Source organism: Rhinolophus ferrumequinum, chromosome 9, assembly GCF_004115265.2.
Source record: "Rhinolophus ferrumequinum isolate MPI-CBG mRhiFer1 chromosome 9, mRhiFer1_v1.p, whole genome shotgun sequence".
In the NCBI taxonomy this organism is placed as follows: domain Eukaryota; kingdom Metazoa; phylum Chordata; class Mammalia; order Chiroptera; family Rhinolophidae; genus Rhinolophus; species Rhinolophus ferrumequinum.
This window is the reverse complement of record NC_046292.1, coordinates 36,427,317-36,445,291: the sequence shown is the minus strand read 5'-3', so window position 1 is coordinate 36,445,291 and position 17,975 is coordinate 36,427,317. Positions and strand designations below refer to the sequence as shown.

The window sequence follows — 17,975 nt, the reverse complement described above, 5'->3', positions numbered from 1 at the left end:
ACAAAAAATCATCAGATTTGTATGTAATCACAAAAGACTCTGAATACCCAAAGCAAATCTGAGAAAAAAGAAGGCTGGAGGTATCAACACTCCCTGACTTCAATTTATACTACAAAGCAACAATAATCAAAACAACCTGGTATTGGCAGAAAAACAGACACACAAACCAACGGAACAGAATTGAGAACCAGAAATAAACCCACATATATATGGGCAGATAATTTTTGACAAAGGAGCCAATAACATGCAATGGAGAAAAGAAAGTCTCTTCAATAAATGGTGCTGAGAAAATTGGAAAGCCACGTGCAAAAGAATGAAACTAGACTGCTATCTGTCACCATATATCAAAATTAACTCAAAATGGACCAAAGGCTTAAACATAAGACCTGAAACAATAAATTGCATAGAAGAAAGTACAGGTACTGAACTTAGGGACCTTGGATTTAGAGAGGATTTTATGAATTTGATGTCAAAGGCAAGGGGAAGCAAAAGCCAAAGTAAACAAATGGGACTATATCAAACTAAATAGCTTCTGCACAGCTAACGGAACCATCAACAAAACAATGAAGAAACCAACTGAATGGGAGAAGATATTCACAAACAACACCTCTGATAAGGGGCTAATATCCAAAATATATAAAGAACTCATACAAATCACCAAAAACTCCAAACAATCCAATTTAAAAATGGGCGGAGGATTTGAACAGACACTTCTCCCAAGAAAAACGTACAAACAGCCAACAGATATATGAAAAAATGCTCAACGTCACTACCGTGTTTCCCTCAAAATAAGACCTAGCCAGACAATCAGCTCTAATGTGTCTTTTGGAACAAAAATTAATATAAGACTTCGTCTTATTTTACTATAAGACCAGGTCTTATAATATAATATAATATAATATAATATAATATAATATAATATAATATAATATAATATAATATATTATAGTATAGTATAATATAGTATAGTATAATATAATAATAATATAATATATTAATATAATATAAATAAAATAATATCGGGTCTTTTATTAATTTTTGCTCCAAAAGACGCATTAGAGTTGATTGTCCGGCGAGGTCTTATTTTCGGGTAAACTAGGTAGCTATTAGTGAATGCAAATCAAACCCACAATGAGTTACCACCTCACAATTGTTAGAATGGCTGTTATCAATAAGACAAGTAATAACATGTTGGAGAGGCTGTGGAAAGAAAGGAACCCTCATTTACTGTTGGTGGGAATGTAAATTGGTACAGCCACTATGGAAAACTGTATGGAAGTTCCTCAAAAAATTAAGAATGGAATTAACATATGACCCATCCATCCCTCTTCTGGGTATCTACCTCAAATCTGAAAACATTTATCTGTAAGATAGATGTACACAGATGTTCACGGCAGCATTATTAACGGTGGCCGAGACATGGAAACAACCAAAGTGTCTTTCGATAGATGATTAGATAAAGAAGATGTGGTACACATACACAATGGAATACTACTTGGCCATAAGAAAAGATGAAATAATGCCATTTGCAACAACATGGATTGATCTTAAGAGTATCATGCTATGCAAAATAAGTCAGACAGAAAAAGTCAAGAACCATATGACTTCGCTCAGATGTGGGATATAAAACTGAAAGCAACAAATGAAGAAGACAAACAAACCAAAACTCAATAGACACACAGAATAGTTTAGTGGTTATCAGAGAGTAAGAGGGGAGGAGTGGTGAAAAAAGATAAAGAGGGCCAAATATATGGTGATGGAAAGAGAACTGACTCTGGGTAGTGAACACACAATATATATAGACGATGTATTATAGAACTGTACACTTGAAACCTATATAATTTTACTAACCAACATCACCCCAATAAATTTTAAAGATACTAAAAAAATAAATAAGTCAGGAACAAATAATTTTTTTTTAAAAAGAGGCAATCTTGCAGCATCAGAAAGAAAAAAACAATATAGTAAGCAAGATAAGATGAAATATAATATATTTTTATTTGTTTTTGAGGTTTCTAAAATATGTTTGACAGCTGAAGTAAAATTGTAACATTGATATGGTTGTAAATGTATGTAGAAGAAATATTTAAAACAATTATAAAGAAGAAAAGAAAGGAAGGCAAATTTTCTATACTCCTCAAATTAATAAGATGACATCATCTGTAGACTATAAGTTCCATATGTATGATGTCGTACCTAGAGCAATCCCTAAAAAGACAATACAAAGAGATGTACTCAAAACTAGAGACAAATCAAAATGGAATTCTAAAAATATTCAAGTAACCTACAGGAAGGCCGGAAAGGAAAACAGAGAAATAAGAAACAGAACAAACCAAAAATAAAAATTAAAAGGACAACTTAAGCTGTCAGGTATCAATAATTACCTTAAATGTAAATGGTCTAAATATTAACTGATAGACAAAGACGGGTAGAGTGAATGAAAAAACATGACCCAACTATATTGTGACTGAAAGAAACTCACTTCAAATCGGATGGTTTAGGGAGGTTCACTGTAAAAGAATGGAGAGTCATCATACAAACATTAATCAAAAGAAAGTAGTAATGGCTAAATTAATATCAGAGAAAGTATATTTCAGAGCAAAGAAAATGACCAAAAATAGAGAAATACATTATACAATGATCAACTCACCAAGAAGACATAGCAATCCTAAATATATCACTAAACAACAGATCTGCAAAATATGTGAAGTAAAAAAAATGATAGCACTGAAAAATCAGATAAATCCACAGTTATAGTTGGAGACTTCAACACCAACCTGTCAACAATTGATAGATTGGATAACATTTAAATATAAAAGCTAAAGCTATCAGAAGAAAAAAATAAGAGAATATCTCCATGCTCATGAATTAGGTAGTTTTTGCAGACATAACAGAAAAAAATTGATAAAATGGGCTTCATCAGAGTTTAAAACTTTTGCTTATTGTATGGATATACCACATTTTGTTTATTGATTCATCAGTTAATGGACATTTAAGTTGTATCACTTTTTTAGCTATTATGAATAATGCTACTGGGAACATTAGTGTATAAGTTTTTGTGGACATATATTTTCATTTTTATTTGATATATACAGAGTAGAACTTTGGGCCGTATGGTAATTCTATGTTTAACAATTTGAGAAAGAGTCAAACTGTTTTTCTAAAGTGGCTCTACTATTTAAGAATATTACTAGCAGTATTGCAGATTGGTGCAGCCACTATGGAAAACAGTATGGAGGTATCTCAAAAATCTGAAAATGGAACTATCCTAAGATCCAGTAATTCCACTCCTAGGTATCTATCCGGAGAAATCCAAAACTCCAATTCAAAAATCTTTATGCACTCCTATGTTTATTGCAGCACTATACACAATAGCTAAGACATGGAAACAACCGAAATGCTCATCGGTAGACGACTGGATTAAGAAACTGTGGTACATTTATACAATGGAGTATTATGCAGCCATAAAGAAGAAAGAAATCTTACCATTTGCAACAACATGGATGGACCTAGAGAACATTATGTTAAGTGAAATAAGTCAGACAGAGAAAGATAAGTACCATATGATCTCACTTATATGCGGAATCTAAAGAAAAGAATAAGTGAATGAACTAATCAGAAACAGTTTTGGAGACAAAGAGGAAAAACTGAGGGTTGCTAGATGGGCGGGGTGGGGTGGGGGTTAGGGGGAAGGTGAGGGGATTAGAAAACAATCAGTAACCACAAGATGGCCACGGGGTTTTGAAAATTAATCTGGGGAACGTAATTTAGTGGTTACCAGAGGGTAAAGGGGTTGGGGGTTGGGAGATGAGGGTAAGGGGGATCAAATATATGGTGATGGAAGGAGAACTGACTCTGGGTGGTGAACACATAATGTAATTTATAGATGATGTGATACAGAATTGTACACCTGAAATCTATGTAATTTTACTAACAATTGTCACCCCAATAAATTAAAAAAAAAAAAAGAATATTACTAGCAGTAAATGAGGATTTCAATTTCTACTTCATCCTTCTCAACACTTACAGTGTTTTCTGTTATAGCCATCCTCCAAATGTGAAGTGGCATCTCCTTGTGGATATGATTTGCTAATTATATTGAACATCTTTTCATATGCTTATTAACCACTAATATATCTTCTTTAGATGAATATATATTCAAATCATTATACTCATTTTTAAATTGGATTAGTCTTTTTATTATTGAGTTGTAAGAATTCTTTATATAGTCTGGATATAAGTCCGTTATCAAATATATGACTTTCATATATTTCTTAAAATCTATTTTTTTAAAAGATTTTATTGGGGAAGGGGAACAGGACTTTATTGGGGAACAGTGTGTACTTCCAGGACTTTTTTCCAAGTCAAGTTGTTGTCCTTTCAATCTTAGTTGTGGAGGGTGCCGTTCAGCTTTAAGTTGTCGTCCTTTCAATCTTAGTTGTGGAGGGCGCAGCTCAGCTCCAAGTCCAACTGCAGTTGCTAGTTGCGGGGGGGTGGGGGTGCGCAGCTCACCATCCCTTGCGGGAGTTGAACCGGCAACCTTGTGGTTGAGAGGATGTCCTCCAACCAACTGAGCCATCTGGGAGCTCAGCGACAGTTCAGCTCAAGGTGCCATGTTCAATCTTAGTTGCAGGGGGCACTGCCCACCATCCTTTGTGGGACTTGAGGAATCGAATTGGCAACCTTGTGGTTGAGAGACCACTGGCCATGTGGGAATCGAACAGGCAGCCTTCGGAGTCAGGAGCATGGAGCTCTAACCGCCTGAGCCACCAGGCAGGCCCTTAAAATCTATTTTTAAGTTAATTTTTGTATAAGGTAAGGCCAAGGTTCATTTTTTTTCCACATGAATATCTTGTTGGTTCAGCATCATTTGTTAAAAATATTAATATTACTCCCTTGAATGATCTTGGTATGTTTGTCGAAAATCAATTGGCCATAATTGCATAGGATTATTTCTGGAAATCCTATTCTGCTCCATTGATTTATATATCTGTTCTTATACCAAGACCACAGTTTTTTGATTAGTGAACTAAAATTTTTTATTTTATTTAAAAACATACATAACAAAATTTACAATTTAAAACTTTTTAAAAAAATTTTATTGGGGAATATTGGGGAACAGTGTGTTTCTCCAGAGCCCAGCAGCTCCAAGTCATTGTCCTTCAATCTAGTTGTGGAGGGCGCAACTCAGCTCCAAGTCCAGTTGCCATTTTCAGTCTTTAGTTGCAAGGGGTACAGCCCACCATCACATGTGGGAATTGAACCAGCAACCTTGTTGAGAGCTCAAGTTCTAACCAACTGTGCCATCTCGCCGCCCCCCCCAGAAGCTCAGTGGCAGCTTGTTGTCTTCAATCTAGTTGTGGAGGGTGCAACTCACTGGCCCATGTGGGAATCAAACTGGCAACCCTGTTGTTCAGAGATCACGCTCTAACCAACTGAGCCATTCCACCGCCCCCTAAACCATTTTTATAAGTACAATTTATTAGAATTAAATTGTACATTCACAATATCATGTAACTACCACAACTATCCATTGCCAGAACTTACATCATTCCAAACAGAAACTCTGTACCCATTAAACTATTCCCCATTCCCCACTCCTTCCAGCCCCTAGTGACCACAGTTCCACTTTCTGTTTTTATGAATTTGCCTATTCTAGGTACCTTATATAAGTGGAATCACACAGTATATATCCTTTTGTGTCTGTCCTCACTTAGTATATTGTTTTGAGATTAATTCATATTATAGCATACATCAGATTTTCCTTCCTTTTTAAAGGCTGAATAACATTTCATTGTATGTATATGCCATCTTTTGTTTATCCATTCATCTGTTGGTAGACAGGGTTATTTATACTTTTGACTATTGTGAAGAATGCTGCTGTGAACATAGTAGAAATATCTGTTCGAATCCCTGCTTTCAATTCTTTGGGTATATACTTCGTAGAATTGCTGGGCGATCTGGGAATTCTATGCTTAACTTTTTGAGGCACCATGAAATCTGTTTTCTACAGCAACTGCACCATTTTACATTCCCACCAACAATGCATGAAACTTCCAATTTCTCCATGTCCTCACCAACATTTGTCATTTTCCATTTTTACAAAAATGACAGACATTTATCCATAAAGATATATGTGCTCTGATGTTCATTGCAGCTTTATTTATGGTGGCCAAGACATGGAAACAACCAAAGTGTCCTTTGATAGATGATTGGCTAAAGAAGATGTGGTAAATATACACAATGGAATACTATTCTGCTACAAGAAAATATGAAATAGTGCCAGTTGCAACAACATGGATGGATCTTGAGATTATTATTAGGTTAAGTGAAATAAGTCAGACAGAAAAAGTCAAGAACCATATGATTTCACTGATATGTGGAATATACAACTGAAAACAACAAAGGAACAAGATAAACAAATGAAGAAACAAAAACTCATAGACACAGACAATAGTTTAGTGGTTACCAGAGGGTAAGGGAGGAAGGGGCTGGTAGATGAGGGTAAAAGGGATCAAATATATGGTGATGGAAAGAAAGCTGACTCTGGGTGGTACACACATAATGTGAGATATAGATGATGTATTACAGAATTGTACACCTGAAATCTATGTAACTTTACTAACAATTGTCACCCCAATAAACTTTAATTAAAAAAAAATTACAACCATCCAAAAAATTACAGCCATCCTAGTGGGTGTGAAGTGGCATTTCATTCTCGTTTGCGCTCCAACCAGCTGAGCCATTCGGGAGCTCAGCGGCAGCTCAGCTCAAGGTGCCGTGTTCAATCTTAGTTGCAGGGCGCGCTGCCCACCATCCCTTGTGGGACTCGAGGAATTGAACTGGCAACCTTGTGGTTGAGAGCCCACTGGCCCATGTGGGAATCCAACCGGCAGCCTAAGGAGTTAGGAGCATGGAGCTCTAACCATCTGAGCCACCGGGCCGGCCCCCACATAGCGTGTTTTCATGGTTCACCTATGTATCATGTACAGGACTTTATTGGGGAACAGTGTGCACTTCCGGGATTTTTTCCAAGTCAAGTTGTTGTCTGATATTGAGATCATAAACCTTGCTTTTTTATTGTTTGTATTTGCCTGGTATGTCTTTGCCTATCTCTTTATTTTTTAGGCTTTCTGATTCACTTAATTTTAGGTATGTCTCTTAAATAAAGCATAGATTGACTTTTTTTAAAATCCTGAAATCTGAAAATCTTTTCCCTTTAATAGGTGAATCAAGCACATTTACATTTATTGATATGCCATATGTATTTGATCTCCATTGAAATAATACAGGTATATTTTCTGATCACAGTGGAAATAGCCCATGGATCAGTGAGGAAGTCACAGAAAAATCAGAAATATTTTTAATTGACTGAAAATGAAAACACAACATATCAGAATTTGTGGTATTCAGGGAAATTTGAGAAACTGTTTCTTTTAGAAAACAAGGAATGTCTCAAATCAATAATCCAAGCTTCCACTTCAAGAAAATGGAGCAAATTAAACCAAAATCAAGCAAAAAGAAGGAAATAATAAAAGAGCAGAAATCAGTGAAATTTAAAGAGAAACAAAGAGATAAGGAAGCCAAAGCTGATTCTTTGAGAAGTTAAATACAATTGATATATTAACGTGATCAAAATAAATAAATGAAAGGGAGAGAAGATATTAATTGCTAATATAAGGAACTTAAGAGGTGACATAACTACATATACTACAGATATAAAAAACATAAGGCAATATTATGACCAGCTTATTTTCAACAAATTTAACAATAAAAATAAAATGTATTCTTTAAAAGACACAAACTACCAAAGCTTACCAAATTAGAAAAAGATTACCTGAATAACCCTATATCTATTTTAAAATTTTAATTTGTAGATAAAAACTTTGCCAGGAAGAAGACTCCAGGCTCAGAGGGCTTCACTGGTGAATTCTACCAAACATTTAAGGAAGTTATAATACCAATTATATATAAACGTTTTTCAGAAAATAGATGAAGAGGGAGCACTTTCCAACTCATTTTATGAGGTCAGCATTATCCTAGTACCAAAACTAGAAAAATATGGATCTTAGTCTGTCTGGGCTGATAAAATAAAACACCATAGACTGGGTTACTTATAAACAACAAACATTTATTCTCATAGTTTGGGGAGGCTGGGAAGTCCAAGATCAAGGCTCTTGCAAATTCAGTGTCTGGTGAAAGCCCATTTTATGGTTCATAGGTGGAAGGGGCTAGGGAGCTCTTTGGGGTCTCTCTAATAGGAGCACTAATCCCATTTATAAGGTTTCCACCCTCATGACCTAGGCACCCCCCACACGCCCCATCTCCTAATACCATCACACTGAGCTTTAGGGTTTCAACATATGAATATTGGAGAGACACAAATATTCCATCTATAGCAAGATATTAAAAGGAAACAAAACTATAAACCAATATTACTCATAAATAAACACATAAAAGTCTTTTTCTTATTTATTTATTTATTTTTTTTTTGAGAGAGAGACCTGGGAAACTTTATTTTTAACCAGGGCCCCAAATGATTCTAGGTTTTGATTAAAAGTGTGGTTTGGGGAAGCACTTCGTTGTGTGTCAGATGACATATACAATAAAATTAAATTGGAAATCATGTAATTGAACAAAAAATAACTTCTGTATCTAAACTATTAATAGATGGCTTTTAAAATGAAATCATGTGTATATAGTTGTATTCATAAAGCTATACAACATTAATCAAAAGCTATGCAACATTAACACAAATCCAAAAACAAAGATGTTCCTATGAATTCCATGTTTCACCGAGCGTCAAAAACCACCAAACTTTAGCCCTTTTCTTGTACATTATTTTGCATCCACATTCTATGCATCTGATTGCATCTTTGTATTTTATTTCATTTTCTGTGTGACATTCTCCACAGATATATATCATTGGCCGCTGCTTTGGGGGTTTAACATCCTTCTGGGTGTCCATTGTTAGTTCCCACTTAGCATGGAGAAACTCCTCACTGCACTTCCAAACATTTTGTGGCTCATCCAACACATAAATATATTTAACAAAATAATAGCATATCAAACCTAGCAATATGTAAGAAGTATAACACATCATAACAAAGTGGGGTTTCTACTAGGAATGCAAGGTTGGTTCAATATTTGAAAATCAATGCAATTCACTTTCTTAACAGACTAAAACAATAATAATCACCTCAATACAAGCAGAAAAAAATCAATTGACAAATTCCACATCCATATGATTAAAAAAAAACAAAACTGGGCAGATGGTGGCTCAGTTGGTTAGAGCTTTAGCTCTGGGCAACTGGGTTACAGGTTCAATTCCTACATGGGCCAGCAAGCTGCACCCTCCGCAACTAGAATGAAGTCAATGAGCTGCCTCTCAGCTTCCAGGTGACTCAGTTGGAGTGTGTCCTCTCAACCACAAGGTTGCAGGTTCGACTTCCACAAGGGAGGGTGGGCTGCACCCCCTGCAACTAATAACAGCAACTGGACCTGGAGCTGAGCTGCACCCTCCACAACTAAGATTGAAAGGACAACAACTTGACTTGGAAAAGTCCCGGAAGTACACACTGTTCCCCAATAAAGTCCTGTTCCCCTTCCCCAATAAAATCTTTAAAAAAAACAAACTGAAAACAAACAGGAATAGAAGGAAACTTCCTTAACCTCATAAAGGGCATCTATGAAAAAATCTAGATCTAACATTATGGTGAAAGATTGAGTTGCTTTCCCCCTAAGATCAGGAATAAGGCAAGGATGTCCACTGTCATCACTTCTAGTCATCAATGTAAGGTTATAGCCCGTGCAGTAAAGGAAGAAAAAGGAATAAAAGACGTACAGATTGGAAAGGAAAAAATAAACCTGTTTTTGTTTATAGACAACATGGTTATCTAACTTGAAAATCTGCCCCCCCAAAAAAACAAAAAACCAATACAAATAACAAAAAAAATTTTTAAATGATTAGTGAATTTATTTAGGTTGCAGGATATAAAAGTCAATATACAAAAGTCATTGTATTTCTATATGCTAGCAATGAACAATTGCAATTTGAAATGAAAACAGCATAAAAAATGTGAAATACTTAGGAGCAAGTCTACTAAAATGTATGTAAGATGTGAATACTGAAAGTGGCAAAATATTAATGAAAGAAATTTTTAAACCTAAATAAGTAGAGAGGTATTCATGGTCAAAAGACTCAAAATTGTTGAGATGTCAATTCTCCCCAAATTGATTTATAGATTCAGCATAATCTCAATCATTTTTGAGAATTTGACATGATAATTCTAACATATGAAAATTTATGCAGACATCAAAGGACTTGTAATATCAAAATTAAATTTGAAAAAGAATAGTTGGAGAACTCACACTATTAGATTTCAACTTATTATAAAGCTATAGTAATCAAGACAGTATAACATTTGCATAATGACAAACATATAGATCAATGGTATGGAATAGAAAGTCAGAATTAGACCTATATGTATATGGTCTTGATTTTTCCACAAAGCTGCCAAGATTAATTCAATGGTTAAGGATAGTATTTTCAATAAATGATCCAGGAACAATGGCTATACAGTGGATATCAGATGGATATACATACTTAAGGGGGAAAAAAAAAAAGAAGTCAACCCTTACCTCATACCATATATAAAAATTTACTTGAAATGCATCACAGACCTCAATGTTAATTTTAAAATGGTGAAACTTCTCGGAGAAAAGCTTTATTTCCGTTGTTTAGGCAAAGATTTCTTGGATCACACAAATCATGAAACAGAAAAGAAACAAAAAAGATAAACTGTACTTCATTAAATTAAAAACTTCTCTTCAAAAGACATGGTTAAATGAAAAGACAAGCCACAGACTGAGAGACAATATTTACAAAACACATATCTGATAAAGGACTTGTATGCAGAATATACAAAGGACTGTCAAAACTCAATAAGAAGAAAATACACAAAAGTCAATACAAATGGCCAAAATATTTGAACAGTTTAACTTTTCCTTGAGCATATTACCCTTTGAGGTGCTCTAGCTTTATACAGGGGACTTCTGTCAGTCTTCCCACTTCACAATTGCTATAAGCATTGTCTTTTATCCTCTCTTTGAGTCTCTTTAAAACTAAAACTTTAGGTTAACAGGTGTTATGGGTTGAATTGTGTCCCCCCCCAAAGATGTTGCAGTCCTAACCCTCAGTATCTGTGAATGTCATCTTATTTGGAAATAGCATCTTAGCATATGGTCAAGTTAAGATGAGGTTATTAGGATGGGCCCTAATTCATTATAACTGGTGTCCTTAAAAAACGGGATTTGTGGACATAGAGGCAGACTCACATAGAGGGAAGATAATGTGAAGACGGAGAGAGAACACGATCTGCAAGCCAAGGAATGCCTGAGGCTACCAGAAGCTAGGAGAAAGGAGTGGAAAAGATTGTCCCTCAGCCAACCTGATTTCAGATGTCTAGCCTTTGGAAGTGTTAGACAATAACATTCTGTTTTTAAGCCACCCAGTTGTGGTACTTTGCTATGGCAGCTCTAGGAAACTAATACGCTAGGGATCAGGGGATGCCCCACACAGCAGCTGGCATTAGCGTTCACTTTCCCTCATCTTAGTCTCTGTAGATTTCCCTTACTATCTTACCCGTGCAACTCTGCATACCAAAATATGTTTTAAACAGTATTTTTATCCAGCAATTTATTTGTTTCGTTTTGGAAAGATTTTTTTTGGGGGGGAAATCTAGTCTTCAATTTATTGGAAATCAAAGTTTACTTGACTCTTCTAGAGCAACTTTCTGAAAATGAAGTTTGGTTTCTCTCAGGTACTTATTACTTTCCAAGTCTAATTTATTATTTCTTTTGTGACTTCATTATACTTCACATCCTATTATATTCTCTGTAGGGTATTTTCTCTCACTAATTTACTAGTTTCTTGAGGGTTAAGAGGGTGTCTTAGTCACCTTTGTATACACAGCATATAGAAAAATACCTCATATATAATAGGTTTTTAATAAGTGTGGTTATTAAACTGAATGTACTTATATATTGGTTACATGCATAGGTGTGTAAAGTTGGTTGAAATGATGACTTTAAGTCTTAATTCAAAGTTCTTATTCTTAATTCACAAATGTCTGTTATCAAGGTTATGGTCACATAAGAGGGATTTTCTTTTCTTTCTGATTAACTAAATCTAAAACTCGGGAAACCTGTTGGTTTATGGCCCTCCAAGTCTCCTACATTAGAGTATGAAATAACTTACTAATAAATATTATTCTTAATTATTACAACCCTATAAAGTAAATATTATTATCCTCATTTAACAAATGAGGAAATGAGGATTAGAAAGGTTACATACCTGTTCCAAGGTGAGATACATAGTAAATACCAGAGTTAGAAATAAAGTTTATTTGGCACTGAAGCCATTCATTCACTATTCTACACTAATCATCCTATACCTATCCCATCATAATCATCATGGAATGATTATGAAACTTCTAGGTATTTTTCTATTCCCACTTGAATCAGGGTTATGAGTCACTTATCCCTAAATAATGAGATACCTTTCAAAATAACTGCTTATGTATGTTTTTTATAATATGTTTTATGTCCATGCAGTCACTTTCCATTGTTCACCTGATATATTTGTTAGATATAGACAACCTCAGAGAGTATATGATGGAAAAACAGTCAATTATTTTAAGGTGGTTTTCCCTTTTTCTTCTGAGTAAGGAAAATTTTCCACTGTAAAATGTTTAAATCTATATCATAAGCCTTCTAATAAGATTTTCCCTAATAAGTCTGCTTTTTTTTGGTGCAGGCTATACCACATACTACGATGCACTTGCTTATTATACCTTGGTTGCATTCCAATTATTATATGTATGCATATGTAAACTTTATTTACCCAAATAGTTTTTAAATTCCTTGAGGTCAAGAATGGATTTTCTGTTAATTTGTATTTCCCATAATAATAGATGTCATTTATTAAAGGCTTACTGAGACCAGGAAACTTATACACATTTCATTTATTATTTATAATAACATGGCAAATTAGATATTATTACCCCCATTTACAGATGGGGAAAGCCTCGGACAAAAAACTAAGTGACTCTAATGATGAGTCCTTAATATGGGATTGTTGAGTTGACTGCTTTGTGGTAATTTCCCTGAAAGAACTCTCCATCTGGCCATAATGAAGTGGAAAAAAAAAGAGACATGAGTTTGTATCCTTATGCTACAAATTACCAGCCTGTGACTATGAGCAAGTTACTCAACCTCATTAAATCTGAGTTTTTCAATTTGTAAAATGAGAGAATAAAGCACAATACATGAGGAGGTTATGAATAGTAAATTAGGTAATACAGATAGAAAATAATAAGTATTGATTTATTAACTTACTTGATTTTTTCTTTTTGCTCTCCTTTTACTGAAATGTCAGCTGAGTTAATATATGTATAAATTAAGAAATACCAAAAAGAGAGACATTTATTAAAATATCTCCTATTTTCTTTACATACATACAATAGCCTACTTGATGACAACAAAATTCAATATAATTCACTTTTTATATGCTAACATATTCATAACTACACTAAAATATCTTCAAAAAATCCTCTCAGATCAATTACTATCAGACTTTCTGAACAGAGACCCACTTGTTTTTTTAGTATGTTCATATCGCTTTCCTGAATTTTTAGGATTTTATTTCCTATAATATAAAATAAGAAATCAGTAATCTTTTAATCTAATAGAAAGGGCTTTAAATATTTTTTCTTATTACTCTTTTTTCCCAAAATAATAGAAGATTTTTGTGTGAGACAATTTTTCTGTTGGTTGATTTAATATCATTGTTCTTTAATTTGAATTTTATGTTTTGATCTGATTTCTTTTCAATCTGTTCTATTGATGAATAGAGAGAAACCTCCCAATGGCCACACAGTGTCCTATAGTTTAAATTCTACATATTTAAATTCAAAACAATGATACAAAATATAACTTTACTGTAGAAATGTTAAATTTATCTTACATTGATCCTAAATATAATCTGTCTGTTCACAGAAGACAGAATGTGCTGCTAAAAATTCTCAGAACCTCATCCTGGTCATTTGAGACAGAACACTTTCCTTAGAAAGCACTGATCTTTTAAAATTCTTTTATGTTGGTAAGCCACAAACTTTATTTGCTGATCATAGGGTATGGTGCATGACCATTCAATAGGATTTAATGAACTAAAAGGTACTTTGGAGTACTTTTTGGGGGAAATTTTTAAACTTAGAATATTAATAAGTTGGTGTGCATTTTATAGATATTAGCCACATTTTGAAGAACTGTGCCTTTTAAATATTTAAGACATAATAAATAAACCTTTTAAAATATATTGAAAGCAATCATCTTCTGCTGATGTTATTATGTGCAGTTCTTTTATATTGCTATGTTAATATTTTTCCCTATGACATCTGTGATGTCTGCCTGGATGCAAAATATATATATATATTCCTTCTTTTAACTGTCTTTGTATAAAGTTATTTGCTTTTCCAGTAGGTACATGGTGTATTTAAACAGCGGTAGGCAATTTATATCAGCTCGGAGCCATTTTGATTATGCTTAAACAAATTAGCTAGCATTTGGTCAGTTCTGTACTCTCTCCCATGTGGCCCTACTGCGGCTTCACATTAAACAGCTCCTCAGCCTAGTCCAGATGTCCAACAGTAACCCACTCACCCTTTCAGAATGGTGCTGAACTTGCTATTTTTGGACAGAATATGTGCTGTTGTACTTAAGTAAAACATACATATGTAATTTAAAAATATGGCCATAAATAGTGATTCTTTTCTAGCTATGTGTTTTTAAAGCATTATCCAAGTGAAATGGTAGAAAACTTCACTGGAAACTGTAAAATTATCCATACCAAGAAAATTAATTAGTTTATATTTCCCATGGTGGTGTAATGAGAAAAATTGTTTTGGTCTTATTTGCCCTGCTTTTGAATTTTTGGGCAAATATGTTTTACTGATCTGTTCTGTCCTTGCTTTTGGATTATTTAGCAAATTGCCCATCAAGCAATTGATACTAAATTGACCTATAGGCATGGCTATCTAAAACATTTAAAATATCCATTCTTCCTCTTGTCGCTATCACAATTCTATTTCTAATACTTCAAATTTCATTATGTTAATTGTGAAAGTTAAGTAGCCTTCATCTATATATTTGCCTCACAACAAGAATTTGAAGCAAAACCTAGGTACAACTAGGAGCTGTGTCAGTGTTTTCAATTCTAAGCTTTAAATTTATTATCGTTTCTTGGATCATTATCAGCTTATATTTGTGTAAAAGATCATAATTTAACATCTTAAAAAATAGTAACGTGAAGTGAACTGGTAGTATTTGTTCAAATACCTATTTGCTCCATACTGAACTTTACTAAGAAATATCTAAACATACACACATATACATAAAAATACTTAGGACCACATAGGACAGGACCACAAAGTATTGCTTTGATTAACTGTCTAATATCAACTATATGCTTATAGATAAACATAGAAAAGTTTGGTCCATATATCAAGTGTAAAATTTAAGTAGAAAGTAATAAATACTACAATTAAAATATATAATTTGCCAGTAGAAGGAATTTATTTAAAAAATATTGCTTTGGATTTGATAGCATAGCTATTGATCTATACTTTTCTATAAGTATCAACATTTTAACTTTTTACTAGTTAAAACAATTAGCCTTATCTTAATATGGCAAATTAAAATATATTAAATTGTTTTCCAAATGCCAAAAATTAACTTTAAGATTTTCTAGATCTTGATTTTATGCTGAAAATCTTAGAATATGTCAAAACATTAAATGGTTCTTTAATATTCAAACTAATTTATACTCAAAACATAAATGTATACTTGCAACACACTAACGTCTACAATTTTTTCACTTAACTTTATTTTAAATAAAATACAGGCTGAATGCTTTTCCACTCCTAGGCCTATGATAAATTTAAATTAATAGGAATAATAATTACTTTTTAGCATCATAAAATATGATTTTTAAAGTTGAAGTAATGTTTGTGAATAGAGAAGTAGATGGCTGAGGAAGCAGGAATAAAAGAGAACAAGAAACCTCTTTTTACATGTTCTTTTTTTTTTTGCCTCCACCTAAAATGTGGAGGCAAAAAACTACAAAAAGTTAAAAAAAAAAAAAAGGAATAGGGAAAGCCAAAAATACAGGTGATAGTGTAGTGAAGTTTTGTTTTTTTTTAAGACCATGTTTTAATTATATTTTACTTAACATTGAAAAAGAGACTCTGGAATGATCCATTACCTTTATATCTCGTGATGATTATTATATAATATCTTTCACGGTTAAAAGTCATACCACAGTATACACTATTGCTTATTTGAATACTGAGATAGGCTATATTGTACTATTAATCATCACCAAATGCTATTTAATTTAACAAATTGATTCCATTTATCCTTCTAATATATGAGGTTTTAAAACTTTCATCTTGAATCATCACCACACTTTAATAACTGATTTGCAAATTAATTATTCTAGGCCTTCAAATGTTAATGGTCATTCATATCTGTTTTAAACTTTGACAGAAGAATAAATGTATGTTCCTTTTTAAATGGCCTGTATAAGTTTGGTCTGAAGTTCTTGAATTAGCAGAATGCACATCAGAATACTGCTGCATCATTGAGGACAGTCATTTCTTAATAAAAATATCTGAAGGAGAAAACTGTGTAACAAGAATTATTTGGGCCCAAGTGACTTTTACAGTAGTTCCAAAATGTAAGATATTGTTACATTAGCTGTACACAGACTAGCCAAATTATAGAATAATTATTCCTAAAGACCAGTGAATTATATTTTACTTTAGGAAATCGTGTTTCCAAGGCATAAATTTTAAACTCAGGGAAGACTTTTTTAATCAGCAAGTTGTGCAAACTGTACACTTAGAAGAAACAGGGGAGTGGACTGTATTTTAATATGGTTGTGATAATTTTGTTGCATTTCTAAATTAAAACTTTAACATCAAAAGATGTTATCAATTTTATATGTGAACTTTCACTATTCATATAACTAATCTGAAAAACTAAGGCATATCACTAAAAGAAAATTAGTCAGCATGATACTGCTTATATGGTCAAAATAAAGTATCATTTTTTTCTAAGTAACTACTGTACTGATGAAATATAAAGAAGAGCAAAAACTTCTGTCTCCAAACATTTCAATGGAGATTTTTGAGCTTTTTTCCTTTCAATTCTAGAAACTCTCCCATTATTTTATTGTTAAAAGATAATTAATAACATTTCAGTTATACCAATTACATGTGTTTGAGGTCCTGCTAAATTAGTTCTTTCATTGTATTGGTTGTATGCAGGATTTCTTTTTAGTGCTCAAAAGAAATGACGGGTAGTTTGGATAAGGATTGGTGTGTTTTCTTTTACTTCCTCTCTAAAAGAGCTGATGTTTTTGGCTGCCTGTTTTGTTTTTTTGTTTTGTTTTGTTTTTGTTTTTTTTGGTGAGGGGGGTGGTGAGAGAAGAGAAAAAGTCTGCATATAGAATTATTGAATAGGCCTACACTAAAATTCTTCCTTGACCAATGAGGATGGGGGCTGGGAGAGAGAGAGGTGATGTGTAACAGCTGAAGCATAATAATATCTGTGTATTTTTTTTAAAGTACAAACTCTCCTACCGCCCTCTGTCCCCCTCCTCTTTTGTGCTGGTACCTCTGGACGGTTCAGAAGCCATTTTAGAACTCAGGAAGCAAAATATGAGTTCCACTTGTGCTTTTGCAGGTGCTGTGGTGGCAAGAATAACCTTTGCTCGCTTGCTGGGTGTGTTACCATGCTGTTAATGTCTTTGATTAAAGACAGCACAGAAAATTCCAAGCCCGCATCCTAACACCTGAAGCTCACACAATGTTTCTATAGCAGATGGCAAAACACTTCACTGGAACCTTTTTACT

At 33.6% G+C, this 17,975-nt stretch overlaps 1 pseudogene; it reads right to left on the bottom strand.

The window, feature by feature from the left end:
- Window positions 1–8,792: 8,792 nt before the first annotated feature.
- LOC117027760 (DNA-directed RNA polymerases I, II, and III subunit RPABC4-like) lies at window positions 8,793–8,968 on the bottom strand (annotated as a pseudogene).
- Window positions 8,969–17,975: the final 9,007 nt, after the last annotated feature.